The sequence below is a fragment of the Alexandromys fortis genome, unplaced genomic scaffold, assembly GCF_014885135.2.
Source record: "Alexandromys fortis isolate MF-2015 unplaced genomic scaffold, M_Fortis_MF-2015_v1.1 scaffold_65, whole genome shotgun sequence".
In the NCBI taxonomy this organism is placed as follows: Eukaryota; Metazoa; Chordata; class Mammalia; order Rodentia; family Cricetidae; genus Alexandromys; species Alexandromys fortis.
Genome location: NW_026067986.1, coordinates 4,122,191 through 4,139,965, shown reverse-complemented (window position 1 = coordinate 4,139,965; position 17,775 = coordinate 4,122,191). Strand labels below are relative to the sequence as shown.

General features: G+C 46.6%; 1 protein-coding gene across 2 annotated transcripts in view; it reads right to left on the bottom strand.

Moving 5' to 3' along the window:
- The window catches only part of Hecw2 (HECT, C2 and WW domain containing E3 ubiquitin protein ligase 2), a 304,844-nt gene extending 304,107 nt beyond the window's left edge, over positions 1-737 (bottom strand). For both annotated transcript variants that reach the window (XM_050159280.1, XM_050159279.1), the window contains exon 1: positions 576-737. The gene's annotated coding sequence lies outside the window, so the exon portion shown is untranslated. The remainder of the gene's footprint in view (positions 1-575) is intronic.
- Positions 738-17,775: the final 17,038 nt, after the last annotated feature.

The window sequence follows — 17,775 nt, the reverse complement described above, 5'->3', positions numbered from 1 at the left end:
AGCCGCCGCCCGCTACCTGCGGCGCGAGCGCGGTGCCCGGGCCGCGCACTCACCTGGGCGGGAGGGGAGGGCGGGCTGCGGGTGGGGACCGGGCCCAGGCGGGAGCGCGCCCCGCAGTCGCCGCCAGCCGTCAGTGCGCGCCGCGGAGAAGGCGGCCGGCCAGCCGTGCGGGCGAGCGAGCGAGCTTGCAGCTCGGGGCTGCGGCGGCGGCCGCAGCCACGGCCACCGAGCCCACTCGGCTCCCGGGGCCGGCGAGCGTGTCAGCGGCCGTCCTCGGCTCGCCTTGGCGCGGGCATCCCCGCACGGCCGCGACCCTCGGCGCTCCGGAGGTGACTCTGCGCCGCCGCCCACCCGCGGTTACGCCGCGCGAGCCGCCAATTGTGTCGAGTCAGCGGCGGCGGCGGCGGCGGGCGACGGGGACGCGCGGAGCCATGTCTCCCCGCGCTCGGGGCCCCGGGCGCCCGTTCCTCTCGCTCTCCAGGCGTCGCCCGCGAGCCGCGCACCAGCCGCCCGCGGCCCCTCGCCGTCGCCCGCCCCTCCCCGAGTCGCCCCGGGTCCCCGGCCGGCTTGCTCACCTCCAGCCGCGCCGCCGCCGTGTCCGCTGGACGCCCGGGCGGCATCGGGCTCGCAGCGCGCTGGGGGCGCAGGGCGGGGGAGGGGAGGCGCCTGCACGTCGGGGGACCCGGGAGCCTGCTCGAGCAGAGCTCGGGAGAAGCGGCCAGAGCCGGGCCGCGGGGACCTCCCTCAGGACGGCGCTCCGGAGCAGAGCGGGGCGGGTGCTGCTGCGGAGCAAAGGACGTGAGCGTTCCTAGAGGCTTCGCGAAGGATGAAAGGGACCTGCTGAGGTCATGGAGATAAATATCTTCCTAAATTCCTCCCGAAAGCTGAGTCAGGGGCGTCATGCCTCAGTTTCCCCATCTGTAAGAACAAGACAGTTAACACACATGTCACACACAGACACGGGGTGGGGTCAAGATGAAAAATGTATTATTAAAATCTCATTTGACTTAGAGAGGACACTAAAAACTAAATTTTGCTGTACAGATAGTTGGCACTTCCCATGTGTTTTTTCTGCAGCATCTTCTTTGAATCTCCTTTTAGAAAAAAAAAATAATAATGTGAGGTTGAAATGTAAGACTATGCCTCCACAGTACTTACATGGTGCCTATCTAGACATGGGAGAGCCACTTGGTTTGTAGATTAGCTATATTTATGCAGGAAGAAAACAGTTCTTCTTCACCCCGAATTATGGATGTGCATACTTTTTTGAATGCTGGTGCTCAGTATTGTGTGTCTCCCAGGGCTCATTTTCTTAGTAGCAGTGGTTCATATAGGTCTCTCAGACACAATGAGTTTTTGAGGTTCCTGGATACTGGCAGACCCTTAGACAAGCCTGCCATCATCTTCTAGACCACAGTGTTTGCTTAGGGGGTGAACATCGTCCAAAAATTCAGTGTGGGGCTTTCTTCGGATCTGTTCAGGAAAACGTAAAACTATTCAAACTAGTATCACTAAAACTGAAAGCTCTTACTCAGCAACAAAGACCACTAGAGTCGGCCAGGAAGTCAACGTGGGGAAGAGAGGGTAAGATGAAAATGAGGGTGCCTGGCCCCGGAAGGGGTCAAACGTGTCCAGTCAATCAGTTTAATTTACTTTCGATCACGGGTCACAAGAAAAGCCATGCTGTGCGTGTCCTTAAATGTGCCATCGTAGGCATCACTGATGGACCACTAAAGGTCCAATTCCAGTCCTATTGACTCGGGGTCAGCCTCCTCTGTGGCAGGAATCCCGTGGGATGCCGTGAGCCAATCTCTACGGTTTAGACCCAGGAGTCCCGCACCTGCAACCCTTAGCATCCCATATTGACTGACCACGGTCACGACCTTTCTTTTAACTAAAAAGGAGAGACATGAACACAAGCAAAGTGGATGTCCTGGGTTGTCATTGTTGGAGTTTTGGTTTTTTTGTTTTGTTTTGTTTTGTTTTGTTTGTTTTGTTTTTGAGGTATTGTTATCCTTAGAAAGCAATCTCAACTGTCTAAAACTTCCAAATATATCGACCACGGTGACTGAAATGACAAAACTTACTTGATTATACATTTTGATAGCAAAATCATCCTAAAATTGTAAGACTTCAACGCCTGACTGCCACCACCATCCCTGTAGGCTGCCCCTGACTGGGTCCCAGCCTTTTCTTGTCCCTCTCATTCCAAGAAAATTCTTAACTAGTCAACTAGCTTAATATTCAAAAATGTTCCTTTGTAACATTTAAATACTTCTTTGTAATTTAAACACTTCTCCTGCCTTGCAAGACTCCAAACATTTAGTGGTCACTTTCTCCGGGAGGAGGGGGGGTATGTGGCCCTTAACATCACACATGTAACAATGTCTTAATCTTCCCTCTGATATCTCCTTTTTTCTGTGGAGATAACCAAGTTTGTAGGTGTTTATCCTGACCTCTTATCCAGAGTGAATTCCAAAAGCCTATTTCAAGACATTTAACCTGCAGAGGCCTCCCAGGGGGTCCATAAAGGTGGCCCTAGAGACATGTCTGTGTGGTTTTATACATTAAGAATGCTTCAAAAGTGAGATACTTTTGTCTCAAGAAATATGTTGTGGAATGAATGTTTAGGAACTCCCATAATTCAGAGACTGGAAAACCTCGTTCCTGTTATGAGGTGTTAAGGCCTTTGGAAGGGCCATAAATCATGAAGGCACTCGTAACAAGTGGGGCTAGGGAAAAATGCTGGGACTGAGCCCCTGGAAGCTGTCTTATCCCCTCTGTCATGCCAGAATAGAGGTAACAGTTTGTGACCCAGAGTTAGGCCCACCCAAGCCCAACCGTGCTAACCGCTTGCTCTTGACCTTCCTCTCTTTAGAGCCATGGAAAATGAGTTTTGTTGCATTTAATCCACCAGTCTATGCAGTCCGTGCTGATTCAAGACTTGTCTCTCTCCATTCTCTCTTCCCCTTTATCAGAATTCCCCTGGTGCCTGGCAGAATTAGAGTAGTTTGGAAGCATTTCAGGGCTCTGGCAGCAAGGGAGGCGCTTTCCTTCAGTTCAGCAAATGGGTGTGGTCCTGATACACCCTGCACCTTCACTCTTGACATCTCAAAGGGAGTGCACAGACTTTTCAAATCACAGCACTCGAAGGGTGGAAAGAAATGACAGAAATTAATCACCTGAGCACAAGATGGCCTTGGAACACCCAGATCTATAGCAGTTCGTCCGTCAAGAAGAAAGTAAACAGAGCCGTAGCTAGGAAATGGGGGGGGGGGGCAAACGATACCCATTTAAAGGCCTGTGCACATGGGTTGTATCATGCGTGAAGATCAGAGGACAACGCTGATTTTTTTGTTGTCGTGGTGGTTGTTATTGTTTAAAAGATTCATGTGTATATATCTGTATGCCTTTGTAAATGTGTGTGTGTGTGCCTTTGTAAGTGTCTGTGTGTGCCTTTGTAAGTGTGTGTGTATATATGTCTGTGTGCCTTTGTAAGTGTGTGTGTGTATGTGTGTGCGTGTCCTTATCTCACAGGTACCATGAGGACAGAGGACAGCAGGATCCCCTGGAACTAGAGTTACAGGTGACTGTGAGCTTCCTGATGTGGATGCTGGGTACTGGACCCAGGTCTCTGAAGAGCAGTAACCACTCTTAACCACTGATCCATCTTTTCATCCCAAAATAATGACAATAGGTTTGGGATGTGTGTGTGTGTGTGTGTGTGTGTGTGTGTACATGTGTTTGCTACTTTATGAGACAGGGTATTACTTTCTAGGCCTACCTAGCCTGGGACTAACTACATAAACCAGGCTGGCCTCAAACTCACAGAGATCTGTTGGTACTGACTCCTGAGTGCCCAGCTAACCTCTGGTTTCTCTACTTTCTTTCTACTTTGTTTGAGACAAGGTCTGACTTTCCCATACTTCAGGTAGGTGGCCCCGGACGTTCTGGGGATTCTCCTGTCTCTATCTCCCATTTCCCAGTCAAACTCGAGGGATTCTGATGTCCCTGCTTTTGTCACAGCAGCTGTGATTAACTTACCATACCACGATTCAAAGATGCCTGTGATGAAACAGGCTGTAGATATGAGTGGTTTTTCTCCCAAACCACAGCTTCGGGCCACAGTAACTCTGCTAGTCAGCTAGCTGGATGTTTGAAACCTGCCTCAAACTTGGATTGATCCTCCTGCCTCAGCCTCTGAGGGCTCAGATTGTACATGTGTCCTGTGCTAATTCAAAGGTAATTTTCCTTATCTGAAGACTGTTTTGTTTTTAATGTATTATTTCTACAAACTTCATTCTTTTTTTAATTAATTTATTTATTATTTATACAGTGTTCTGTCTGCAGGCCAGAAGAGGGAACCAGATCAAATTACAGATGGTTGTGAGCCACCATATGGTTGCTGGGAATTGAACTCAGGACCTCTGGAAGAGCAGCCTGTGCTCTTAATCTCTGAGCCATCTCTCCAGCCCCCATTCTTTCTTTTTTATGCAAACAAGTTGAGCGTTTCAGAGACTCCCTCAAAGACCTGAGTGCAGCGTGGATAAACTTGTTATTCCATTGCGGAGCCATCAGCACCATCAATGCTTCTGTGGATCTGGTACTTTGTGTTGTGTTCCTGATTCTAATTCGAACTATCCTTTTTGTTAATAAACTATTTTTTAATCTAAAAGAAAAGCCAAATTAGTCAAATAAATTCGATAAAGAGTTTTTTTTTAATTAATTCTCAATTCTTTTCCTTTAAAAAAGTTCAGATTTCTGCATTTTCTCCCGACTCCAAGTTCACAGTGGTGGCCGCTGAGATCATTTGGCAGCAGCTGTATCGCTATGCCCAGACGGCCCTGGTCACCTCCAGCACACCTCCTCCATGGGGGCTGGCCGCCTGGGCCACCTAAACTGAAAACCATCAGCTGGTTCCACCTCTGGACATTCAGCTGGGGTTTGCTTTGTGAAGCCTGTGACTGTCGAGATTCATCCTCGGAGGTCCCAGCTTGCAGGATGCTGAGCATTGCTCCTGGCTAGTCTGAGCTCCTCTCAGTTGATTGCCCCTGCTGCACCAGGCTCCTCTAAACTCCACTCATGTGGGCTATGTTCACATTCCATAGCCTAGCTCAGCAAATCTAGGCACAGGGGTTCTCAGCGGTGTACCTCTTGGATTTGCCTTGAGGCGGCTGACCTCAGGGCTATGCCTGTGCAATCTGTAGCACCCCTTACTAATATCTAAATATAACCAATGCGAGAGTTCCTGCTTTATCATACTCAGACGCGCGTCCGGGCCAAACTGAACAAAGGGCATATACTTTCAGGACCACATCTGTGACATTAGGGTCCTCTTCCTCTTCTGCCTGCCTTCTTTTTCTATGGCCTGCTATAACTATCAGGGATACTGTTCCTTTCTCTTCCTCCTATCTTCCCACGTCTTCCTCTGGCTTGTAACAGAGCCTTTGGGCTCCTGAACATTGTAGTAGAACTAGATCTAAAGCGTTCTCAAAGGAGACACAATTAGAAGAGCTTTTTAAAATACCATCCCTGTATAACTTACAAAATGTATATGAATTTCTCAATAAGTTCGATATATAATTTCTCATTTAAAGAATTAGCTTCACAGCTAGGCGGTGGTGGTACACACCTTTAACCCCAGCACTCCAGGAGGCAGAGGCATGTGGATCTCTGTGAGTTCAAGGCCAGCCTAGTCTACAGAGAGAGAGTTCTCATATGGCCAGGGCTACACAGAGAAATCCTGTATTGAAAAAAAATGAAGAAGAAAAGGAAGAGTAAGGAGGAGAAAAAGAAGGGGAAGATGATGAGAAAGGGGAAGAAAAAGAAGAGGAGGAGGAGGAGAGGAAGAAGAAGAAGAGAAGGAGGAGGGAGGAGGAGGAAGAAGAGAAGGAGGAAGAAGAAGAAGAAGAAGAAGAAGAAGAAGAAGAAGAAGAAGAAGAAGAAGAAGAAGAAGAAGAAGAAGAAGAAGAAGAAGAAGAAGAAAAGAGGAGGAGGAGGAAGAAGAAGGAGAAGAAACATTAAATTGAGTTGAGGCTGGCTTGAAGTTTCAGAGGTTCATTGCAGGGAGCGTAGCAGGAACAGGCCACCACTCCTGACGCGGGTAACGAGAGGAGGTAGCCTCAGTTGAGAAAATGCCTTCATAAGATCCAGCTGTTAGCAAAACTGAAGGGCGTTTTCTTAATTAGCGATAAATGGGGGAAGGTGTGGGTCTCTGTGAGCGGGGCCACCCTTGGGTTGATGGCCCTGGGTTCTCTGGGAGAGCAGTCTGAGAAAGCCATGATGAGCAAGCCAGTAAGCAGCACCCTTCCATGGCTTCTGCATCAGCTCCTCCGTCCAGGTTCCTGCTCTGTGTCAGGTCCTGTCCTGACTTCATTAATGATGAACAACCATGTGGAAGTGTGAGCCCAATCAACCCTCTCCTCCCCAAATTGCTTTGATCATGATGTTCTTCACAGGAACAGCCACCCTGAGACCCCTCATAGCAGTTTCAGTCATAGAGGAAGAGACCCCAAATTCTTTGTTGACCGATTGTTTATATTTTCACAATTTCTGAAGATTAGAAGTAAAAGAAATTAAGATATGGAAAGTTATCACTAAAGAAGGAACTACTGTCATTATATATCTAAAAAAATACCTTGGATGATTTGAAAATACAGTATGTCTACTATAATTTTCATATTTTCCTATTGGTGGACAAATACTTCAGGGAAAAAAACAGTTCGAAACTTGGTTTAAAATTCTAACCTAAGACACGACTCTGTTGACTGAGAAGACTGTGGGTGTAGCTTTTGGCCAAAGACAAGACACTTTTCCCAGAAACTGTGTCATTACTGACAGTTGTGCCAAGAAGTTGGTGGTGAGCCTTGGTTCAAGGTCACCCATAGGTGACACAGCAATTAATCCTCCAGGACGAATTAAAGTGGCATAGGAATATAGGAAATACACTAAAAGCAAAAGTGAAATTACATCAAATATAAGAAGTTTGATTGTGGTGCCCTTTTAAGTGGTGTCCCTCACTTATGCCCTGAGGCCAATGTGACATTATATCCAATGTACCCTTTGACCCTGGTTTCCTCTGTACGTCAAACCAGTCCTTGGAACATGGGTCTCAGCATTCTCTGCCCTTCCTTGTGCCCTGGGAGGCTTACCCATGTAGGCTACACAGTGGCTCCTTCAGTCACTAGACCAGAGGTCAGAGCATCCCTCACACCCATCTCTCCTTATTCCCACCTCAGCAGTCCATCTTCCCCTGCTCCAGCCCCTCCTGGGCTCCGGCGACATACTTTCCCCTGGTCCTCTTTGCTTGTGGATAGCAGCAGCTTTCCCTTGCTCCTGGGGTGTCTGAGGAGTCCTTGTTCTAACTCCGCCCAGGCCCCTGTGAAGGGACTTTTCATGTTCCCCACAGTATCTGAGCTCAGCGGGCCTTCTACTGTGTGCAGGGTATTCTGGCAGGCGTGTTTCAGGACATTCACACTTTGAGAGATGGTGGAGTCACAGAAGTGTATTTACAGTTCCGATCAATAGATTTCAGATCGATGGAACCTGAATCAATTGCCATCGGGTAATCTGAGCTCTAGCGTCACTGAGTGTTTACCTGTTTTGATGCTGAATAGGATACCCACATTTCCACTTATTGGCCTATAGATGAAGAGAACTTTAGCAGTTAGAACTTTGGGGCCATTAGTTCAAGGCTCTGCCATCGGGTAGAAAATAACACAGAAGGTTCTACAGACCCGATGCTTGCTTCAAGCTATTGAGGTATCATTCTCAGAAGAACTACAGACATGGAGCACTTTAAGGACTCTTTTTTTTTTTTTTTTTTTTTTTTTGCACGATTTGCTTTTGTGTTCTTTGGATATAGGTTTATGCTTTTTATAAAAAGCGGGGCAAGAAAGACTTAGATGGCTCAGTGGGTAAAGGCACTGGAAAAACTGAGTTCGATCCCCAGAGCCTCCGTGGTGAAAGGAGACAAATGGTTCGTGTGAGTCGCGCTCTGACCTCCACATACACATGCTACAACATGCAAAGCACACGCGCAATCAATCGGTTACTTTAATAAATACAGAAATCGCCACATAAGTGGTGAGAATAAGCGAATTACAACTAAGAAGCAATATCAGTGATGGCTACAAACGAGAGGTGAGTGAAAGACCGGCCACGCGTGCAAGAAGACATCTGCTAAGCTTGGGATGTCATTGGGCTGGTAATGGGCTTCCCGAGCATGCATAAAACCCTGGCTAGGTCCCCAGCACCACACAGACCAGGCTTGTTGTTGCACCAGCAATTCCACCCTCAGGTGCTGTGGGACAATGGTCGTTTATCCTGTTGCTTGTATTATTTTTAATAAAACACTCATTGGCAAGTAGCTAGGCAGGAAGTATAGGTGGAGTGAAGAGAATTCTGGGAAGAGGAAAGATTCAGTCTGCAGTTGTCATCGAGACACAGGGGAAGCAAGATGTGACTGCCTCGCCGAAAAAGGTACCAAGCCACATGGCTAACACAGACAAGAATTATGGGCTAATATAAGTTATAAGAGTTAATAAGAAGCCTGAGCTAAAAGGCCAGTTGGTTTATAATTAATGTAGGCCTCTGTGTGTTTGTTTGGAACTAAACAGATGTGGGACCTGGTGGGGCAGAAACTTCAGTCAACACTCAGGAGGACCTGAAGTTCAAAATCATCATTAGTTATTACCTAAAATACATTGGATTCTGTCTCAAAAAAAAAACATATACTGTATGATTCAACAAAAATAAAATCATATACTAAATGGTTCAACAAAAAAAATAAAAGCATGTACTATATGGTTCAACAACAACAACAACAACAAAAAGGAAAGTCAATCAATGCTAAACGGAAGTCAGAACAGTGGTTACTTTGGGTAGAGGTTATGGGTCAAACAGTGGCCATGCGGGAGCTTCCTGGACACTAGTGATCCCTTCCTTAAGCTGGATGCTAGGCATAGAAGGGGATCCTTTTGTGAAAACTTGCTGGAGTATGTTGTAATAGGGTGTGGGTTTTTGTGCTTATATGTACTCAAACGTTCTGAAAACGTCAGAGCTTGCTCCTAATGATATGGACCCTCTGGCCGATTGCCACTCCCCTGTAGCCCTCAAACGGGGTACCAGACAACAATCCCACAAGCTTGCCTTATGTCATCTCAAGCACGAAGATCCCACATCACAGCAGTTTCCCATCAGCTCTTAGACTTGTTGGATGTTTTCCAGATGAAATACAACACTCTCGAATAATGGCACTCTGCTTCCATTCAAAGTAAACGCTGAGAAATCATTCCATTCTAAAAAATAAAAAAATCCCATTGATATCTTTTAAACATTTTTTTTTTTTTAAGCCCCATTCCTTTCTTGGCAGATCAATGCGGTGATTTGTAACTGGATCTATGCTTGCGTTTTGGAGTTTCCTTCCCCAGTTACCTCGTGAGATGTGGACTTTCTGCAGTAATGTCAGTGCTTGTGCCTTCTCCATTAAGATGTTGAATCCTGATTCCCAGGGTGTAATATTAGCAAGCCGGCCTGTGGAGACAACCAGTGCATGAGTGAAGGATCTTGTTTTTAAAAAAAAGAAAAAAAGCCTTGAGAAGCTGGTTTGCCTTTTCACTCTGTGAAGATGCAGTGAAAGGCGTTAACTATGAAGGAGATAGTCTTTCCCCACATACCCAGTCTGCTGGCTTCTTCATCTTGGACTGCTCAGCCTCCAGAAATAGGAAAACTAAATCTATGTTGTCTATCAGCTACCTAGTTTATTTGTTATAACAGCCCAAACAGGCTGAAAGAGTCTGCTCACATCTCGGCATCCAAATTTTGGGACCAGGTCCACCCCCGCTTTAACTTCTATTTAAACAGACACGTGCACCAGAGGTATGGCATTTTTATTCACAATAGCCAAAATGTGCAAACGGTGCACTTCCGGAAACAATGAAGCTGATAAGTAAATATGGTGTATAATTATGGTGAATATAACACAGTCTTTAAAAGGATGACCTTGAAGACATTAGGCTTCAATCCAGCAGGCGCAGCAGAACAAATATGAGGTCCTTGGGGGTAATCAGAGTCAAAGACAATAAATGGAATAGTGGTTTTCATAGCTGCTGGGGAGGGGGGCATGAAAACTGTTGGTTAACCAGAACTGAGTTTCAAATTGTTGAGGTAAAAAGACTGTGAAGATAGCCTGTGTACCAGTGTGAATGTCTGTTAACTGTGCACTGAAAATGATTAAGATGGCAAAATTTTATGATTTCTGAAGTCTTACTCACCTTTTTTACATAAAATTAAGCTGAAGACACGTTATTAGGTGGAGAACACAAAATCAAACATAAAACCTTCCAAAAAGCATGATGCTTGGAGATCTAGTTGCCCCCAATGCAGGGGTAATGCTTCCTTCATTTCTGCATCTGGAGATGGAGTTCATTGAGCTCCTTATTGGTCCTTAGTTACTGTGTCTGAATAGAGACCATGAAACCAAGCTTATATGCTCACCCCGAGGGCCACACAGGGTACCTCAGCTTGTTGAGCCAGCGCCTCTTCCCTGTGAACGCCTTAGGAGGCTGAGCCTTACTTGGCAACTGTTGCCATGCCAGAGAGACTTTGTTTAAATGGCACTCAGCTACACCGCTAATGAGCACTAAAGAAACCATGCAATACAGAACTGAGGCGGGGAGGGGACTTATATTCTACTTTGCTTTAACTCTTCTGAAAGAAACTATTTTCTCCAGGTAGTATCATGCAATTGTTTCTTACGACTAGAGTTTATTAGCTTAGGCCTTTGATTGCTTTGGTTTACTTTGTTTATGGTAAACAAGATTTCTCTCATGACCTAGCTACCACATGAAACAGAAACACTGTAGATCTCTTCTTTTAAGCAAGAATTCTAGCTATTATGATTTCTTTCATGGATCTTCAACATTACAAAACTTCCCAAAGCACTTAGTGTCAACATTACAAAATTAGAAAATTACAGAATGATTAAGATTGTCCAAATATCCCCTTTGCTACCATTGTATTCATAACAATCGGGCTTTTAGTGCCAGGCTTTCTAATACTACTAAAGAGTCTCTGATCTATTCTTTGAAACCCAGTGACAAATACATTTTCCCCTTTGGTAGCTAAAGCTGTTATTGTTACATCTTGAGACTGTAGCTCTGCTACCACTACCCAGAGATTGTCTTCCCTGGGAACTGATGAAAAGATACACTGTGTCCTTCCCAGCCAATTAGAGTTCAATTTTAAAAATGCAACTGTTAAGACAAGCCTCTTCTTAGGTCAACTAGACTTTTACTATGGAAAGGATGGAAAGGAAGTAACCTTGTAGGACAGCCTTGGAAACTGGCTCACCCCAAGCAACAAGAGGTCTGAAGAGCTTTTGCCATCATGGATGGTTGTTCCCTCCCACTACGTAAGAAACCAACAGAGCTGTTTCCTTGGTCAGAAAAGAATTCACCTGACATACTTTATTAGTTTCTGATCGCTACGGTAACGAAGGGCCACAGAGTTGGCTGCTTTAAAACAAAGGTGTTTTATCTTCCAGTAGAGGAGGTGAAGTGTGAAGCCAGTTTCAGTGAACTCAAGCGAGGGTTCATCAAGCCTGTGCTCGGTGAATGTCATGGGAGGATTGGTTCTTTATTATTCCCTTGTCTTTTCCAAACGTTCTAGAGGTTGACTATATTCTGTGGCTTGCGACTCTTTCATCTCCAAAGCTACTGGCTCCATCTTTTACATGTAGTGTAACATTCTCAGGCATCAGGGCTTCGGTCAGTCATTAGATTGTCTGCTAAAGATGGCTAGATCTCCAGAGAAAAAGACATCTATGAGATGGTACCGGATTTAGTTATAATGGTTTTGCCATTTCCCATTAATGCCATGGAGTTGTTAACCCATGAGTGGATTCACGCGCGCACTCGGCCAGAGCCTTCATGATTTAGTCACCTCTCCCTGAATCTAGAATCCCTGATAAACATTTAATATCTAAACCATAACCTGCACGTAACCTGATCAGAACCAGTGCTAGCTAAGAAGATCTTGTAGACACTTCAGCAAAAGAGGCTTCCCTCCTTATTCTTCTCTACTTCAGCAAACTGGATACGATGAAGATGGTGTTGCTATAGTCATCTTGCTTGCCTGATGATGAAGCCCAAGGATTAAGTCGCAGAGTGCTTAATGTACATTTCAGTTACAGGAGCCCATACCCACCGCTGCTAAATCGATCTCAATATCACAAGTAATAAAGAGGCACATGGTGTCCCGTGACTCTCAACCAGCAGACTCTGAGGTACTGATATGGCAGCAGTACCAAAGGAGATTGTTAATTTCCATCAGGAGAGGACTGTTTGGGCTTAGTTGAGATGAGAACGGTGGCGTATGTCCCAGACTTCATTCTGTCATGTCTAATAAACCCAGAGGTTAGCAGTGTAGGTTTGTACCATGGTTTGCAAAGGCCACCTTTTTGCTTCACTTCTTTAGACATGGATTACACACCTCAGGGACCTTACACTCCTCAGGTATGGTTACTCAGCTGTTACATCTGTTTTGAGGCAGAAGGGTTTGAAGAAAAGGGGAAACAGAAGAAATACTTGGTAGCTCAACACACACATTGAAACCACTCTTCCCAGGAGAGTTCCCCAATCCCCACTTAACCAACCCTTGGCCGAGTTTTAAATAAAAGTTGATGGGTCAGTGAGAACTGGAGTTCTGATCCCCAGAACCCACATAAAAGAGATCATTTCAGTAACCTCGATGCTGGCTTGGGGGGATAGAGACAAGTGGGTTCCTGGAACTCACTGGTCACGCAGTCTAGCTCGTCATTGAACTCCAAGTTCAGTGAGGGACCTTGTATCTCAAAGCGGGGAGGAGGGGGGGAGAGAGAGAGAGAGAGAGAGAGAGAGAGAGAGAGAGAGAGAGAGAGNNNNGAGAGAGAGAGAGAGAGAGAGAGAGAGAGAGAGAGAGAGAGAGAGAGAGAGAGAAGGTGCCCAACACTGACCTTTGTACAGGTTCACACATGTATGTGTGCTTGCATTCACAAATACACAATACAATTCGTAAACAAAATATTGATAATATTCTTTTCCCTCTCCCAACTCCTCTCTACCTCCCAACCCAGCATGGTGGGTAAGTTTTTCATTTAACCACCAAACACAGTACGGTACTTTTTGTTGTTGTTGTGGGTGTTGGTTTTTTGTTTGTTTGTTTGTTTGTTTTTTGAAACAGGGTTTCTCTGTGTACCAGTCCTCTGGTACTTCTGGAACTCTCTCTACAGACCAGGCTGACCTTGAACTCACAGGGATCCACCTGCCTCTGCCTCCAAAGTGCTGGGATTAAAGGCGTGCACCACCACCTCCTGGTTAGAGCTTGTCTTTTTGAAGGTAAGTATTAGTCTCGAATTAAAGAATGCAGATATAACCAACAAGCCTGAAGCTACTGCTTATTAAAAAAAAATCCTCAAAGCACAAGTTAAATCTTGTTGGGAGCAGTGAGACCCCAGATCCTGAATTTCTTGTAAACAACTTGTAATCCCCTGATCTGAGTGCCTGCAGCTGCTCTGAGCACGGGACCTTCAGGAGTTCCTGATGGCAGGAGAGTGGTTTCTGGTGGGTTTGGCTGGGGCGTGGCTATCTCTATATAATCTGCCCCTGAACACAATAAAGGGGGCATTCTTGGGGAATTCAAGGATGACCTCTTGTCTCTGTCTCTCTGTCTGTGTGTGTCTGTGTATTTTAACCTCCAGCCCCCTTGTTCGAAGCTCTAGAACTGGGTGCCAGCTCACAGAGTGCAGCCACGGGGGCGTGGTGAGTGGCAAAATCTCTCCCCCAAGACTTACTTTCTTCTTACCTGGTTAAAAAAGCACTTGGGAATGGTCACACGTACAGTGATAATAGCTAGAAGGACATGGACTATAACAAAACCCAGTCACAAATCAAAAGGTTTTTTTGATCATTTGTATTTTCTATTAGGTTTATGGGGTTGGTACACCTACTGAACGCCACAAAGTTACAATTAATAAACAGTCCTGGTGCTTCCCATTTGAGATCTGCATATCTTTTCTCCCCAAACTCAAAGAGAAACAAAAACCGCTCGTGATCAGGGCGCATGAGATCAGGTGATGGTGACTTGCATTTTTGGTTCACTGTGGATAACGGTCTCTAACACCCTGTCTCAAACTCTTGGATGTACTGGATGGCAGCAGAACTGAGGCTGGTTACCAGCTGGTTCTTGCTGTACCCTTTTCAGAAAGAGCCACTGCTCAGAAGTGGGTGTGAAGTGGCCCCACCCTTGTGTGGATTCGTCGTTCTGCATTTTGTTAGACTTCTTCATTTTTATAGGCAGATACCAGACCTACTATGGTTCAATCAAGTAGGTGCCCAGGGGACCAAAAACCTACTGTATACTCAAGGGGGAAATCATGGGAAGGTTTAAAAAAGGAGGATAAAGGGACTGATAATGGGCACTTTCAAAGGAGAGTGGGAAGCCCTTGCCCTTTCAACCGGAAGAGTCAAGAGGAGGGGGTGATGCTTCTGAGCCTGCTGTGAGGGTGTCTACTGGAGAGGGAGCCGATGGTGGCCTCCAGAAGAGGATCTTGTTGGGACCAAAACCATGGCATGAGAGGAAGCAAAGCCCAAATTCTCTTCCAGTCTCCTGTCTGCGCTTTCCTTCAGCCCATCCAAGCCGGCAGAGCTTGCAAGAAAACGTATGATAAAGACAGGGAAGGGTGACTAGAAAAGGGATCAGAAAGACAAGGAGGTAAAGATCAGGGCCATGGCTGGGTACACTCAGAACTACCTTATTGTTAAGGGAGCTTAATTTTATAGGGATATGTGAACTGTTTGCTACCTTAAATGAAAATTTCAAGTTATTCAATTAGAAGTTTTCTCTTCTCTGTGAACCTTAGAGTTGCTGGAGGAAAGAAAAAGGGGGAGAAAGAGAGAGAGAGAGAGAGAGAGAGAGAGAGAGAGAGAGATCAGAAGTTGAAGAAAGGTGTGTGTGTGTGTGTGTGTGTTGTGTGTGTGTTTAAATTTGTTCCTCCGATATCTTAGCACTAAGAATAGAAGCGTCTGTCTTCTGCCCATTGATCAACTCCAGGGTTGCTGCCTTGGCAGCAATGCCTGTCACCTTGCCCTAGCGAAGGGCAATGCCATGGTAGTTGAAATACATGCTATCAGCAATGACATATCTTGGCCCACTTTTTTCTTTTGGATGGTTTTATGGGGTTGTAAGTCAACTACTATACAACTCACTATGGAACACGTACAGTTTTATGCTTTGTTTGTTTCAGTATGTCCACAGTATCACACAGCCACCGCCACAGCCAGTGTAGGACATTTTTATTACGCCAAAAAGAAATTCTGTACCTGTAGCCATCACCCTGATACCCTACTTGTTCAACTTTCTCTATCTCTGCTGTAAACACTAACACTACCGCATAATTTTTATAAATTTGCAAGTTATATGATTTATAATTTTCTTATAAATTTTGGCTTCTTAAAAAAACAAAAATGAGTCTACAGGTCTAGTTCTAGAACATGCTCTAGGATCATGGCTTCTCCTTTATTTTCCTCCCACAGAATTGCCCAAACCACTTTGCTAAACATCTCAATAGCGACGTGGCCACTTCTTCCTCCTTTGAGTTACTATTAAAAATATTTTGAGAGTCAGGCGGTGGTGGCCCACGCCTTTAATCCCAGCACTCGGGAGGCAAAGGCAGGCGGATCTCTGAGTTCGAGGCCAGCCTGGTCTACAGAGTGAGTTCCAGGACAGCCAGGGCTACACAGAGAAATCCTGTTTCAAAAATAAAACAAATACATAATACATACATACATACATACATACATACATACATACATACATACATACATAAAGCAAAGGAAGAAATATTCTGAGGATTTTCATTATTTCTGTCTTTCAGTGTTGTCTAAGGTAAGCAAGGGCCATGTCTGGGTCTATGTTCCTGCTTCAGCCAAAGTCTGTTGTTGACCGTGACTCCTGTGACCATCAGAGACCGAGCAGATGCCCAGGGTCTGGACTGCCACCCTGGGACATGGTGTTCAAGGGCCACACCGCCAGTAGGGCTATGCTGACCTGGGTAACTTGTGATGCCAACTAGAGAACTGGAGTCAGATGACATCTGGGTCCAGGTTGCTGCCAAGGACCGTGGTCCTACCACAACTGTAGTCTGTGTTGATAACCATGACCCTCATTGCCACCGAGGGCTACATGGATGTCATGGGTCTAGACTCCCACCTAGGACCCTGCAAGTGTCTAAGGGCTGTATTGCTGCCAGGACCATACAGATCTGAGTGACCTGCGCTGCCACCCAGGGCCATGGCATCATCTGGTCCTGGGTTGCTGCCAAGGGCCATGTCTATGTATGTCCACAGTCCTGCTGCAGCTACGGTCTGTATTGACGTCTGTGGTCCCTGTTGCCACAGTGAAGATAGGGCTACACGGAGTTAGCCCTGCACCTCCGTGGCTGCAGCACGAGGGAGAACTGGCCCTGCTCCTGACTAAATGCAGCATTTGGGAGAGCAGGTCCTGCGTCTCACCTGGCCAGCACGGTAGATCTGACCCCACTGGCAGGGGTGCAGGTGAGCTGACCCTGAAGGCGTGAGGCTGGGAGAGCTAGACCCGCTGTCACGTGGCGGCAAGGGTGAGGGAGAAATAACCCCCTTCCCCTCGCCCCTCGCTGCCTACTGCAAGTGAGGCAGGAACGTTGGTCCCAGGGTCACAAGAATGGGAGAGTTGATCCTGCTCCTCACCAGCTGCAGCAGTGGGGAGAGCGGGCCCTGCACCTCACCCAGGCGGCACAGGTGAGCCAGCCCTGAGGGCATGTGAGCAGGAGAGCTGACCCCAGTCCCCCGTCTGTCATCCTCTGGCATGGATGAGGGAAAGATGTCCTCCCCCACCTCTTGCCACCTGTGGCAGGTAGGACAGATGGCCTTAGGGGCACGAGAGCTGAAGAGCTGGACTGCCTATCACCAACTGCAGCAATCCGGACAGCAGGCCCTGCACCTCACCTGGGCAGAACAGCAGAGCTGGCCCTGGCGGTGTGAGTGTGGGTGAGCCAGACCCGAGAGTATGCCAGCAGGAGAAACTGGTTCTGCTCCTCGCTGCCTGCTGCTCTGAGTGCTCACCTAGTTGGTGAGGATAATGGAGAGCTGGCAGGCTGACCAGCCCAGCTACCACCCAGGCCAACAACCAGGGCTATGAGCCACCCAGGCCAACAACCAGAGCTATGAGGTAGCCCACCCCAACCTCCACCTCACCTACGAACTGCTAGAGCATGTGAAGGGGCCGGAACTGCAGACCCAAAGCTGCCGGATCTCCATGACACACGGCTACAGGAGGCTATCCACGAGGAGCCCCAGAGAGGGCCCAGTATTGATAGTGTAGCAGAAGCCAGAGGCCTCAAACCAGACCGATAACTCATTGCAATGAACACTTATAAGTAAAGCTGTATGGATTATAGGGTACTGTGTAAGTAACACACTAGGCCACACTACAGCTTCCATGCTGAGATTTTTGTTGATTTGTGTTTGATTGATTGGTTTTTTTATTTGTTTGATTTTTTTTTCTTTAAAGTTTGTTTTGAAAGAGAGATCACAAGGGCAGAGGGTGCCTGTGAGGGGACAAGGAGGTCAGTGGGATTGGGATGCGTGATGTGAAATTCACTATCAATAAGATGTCTCAAAAACGTATCTGGGGAAAAGCCCAACTTCAATGCAGGAAGTCTCACGGTTTCAGGATGCAGGCGATCCTGGCAGATAAGCT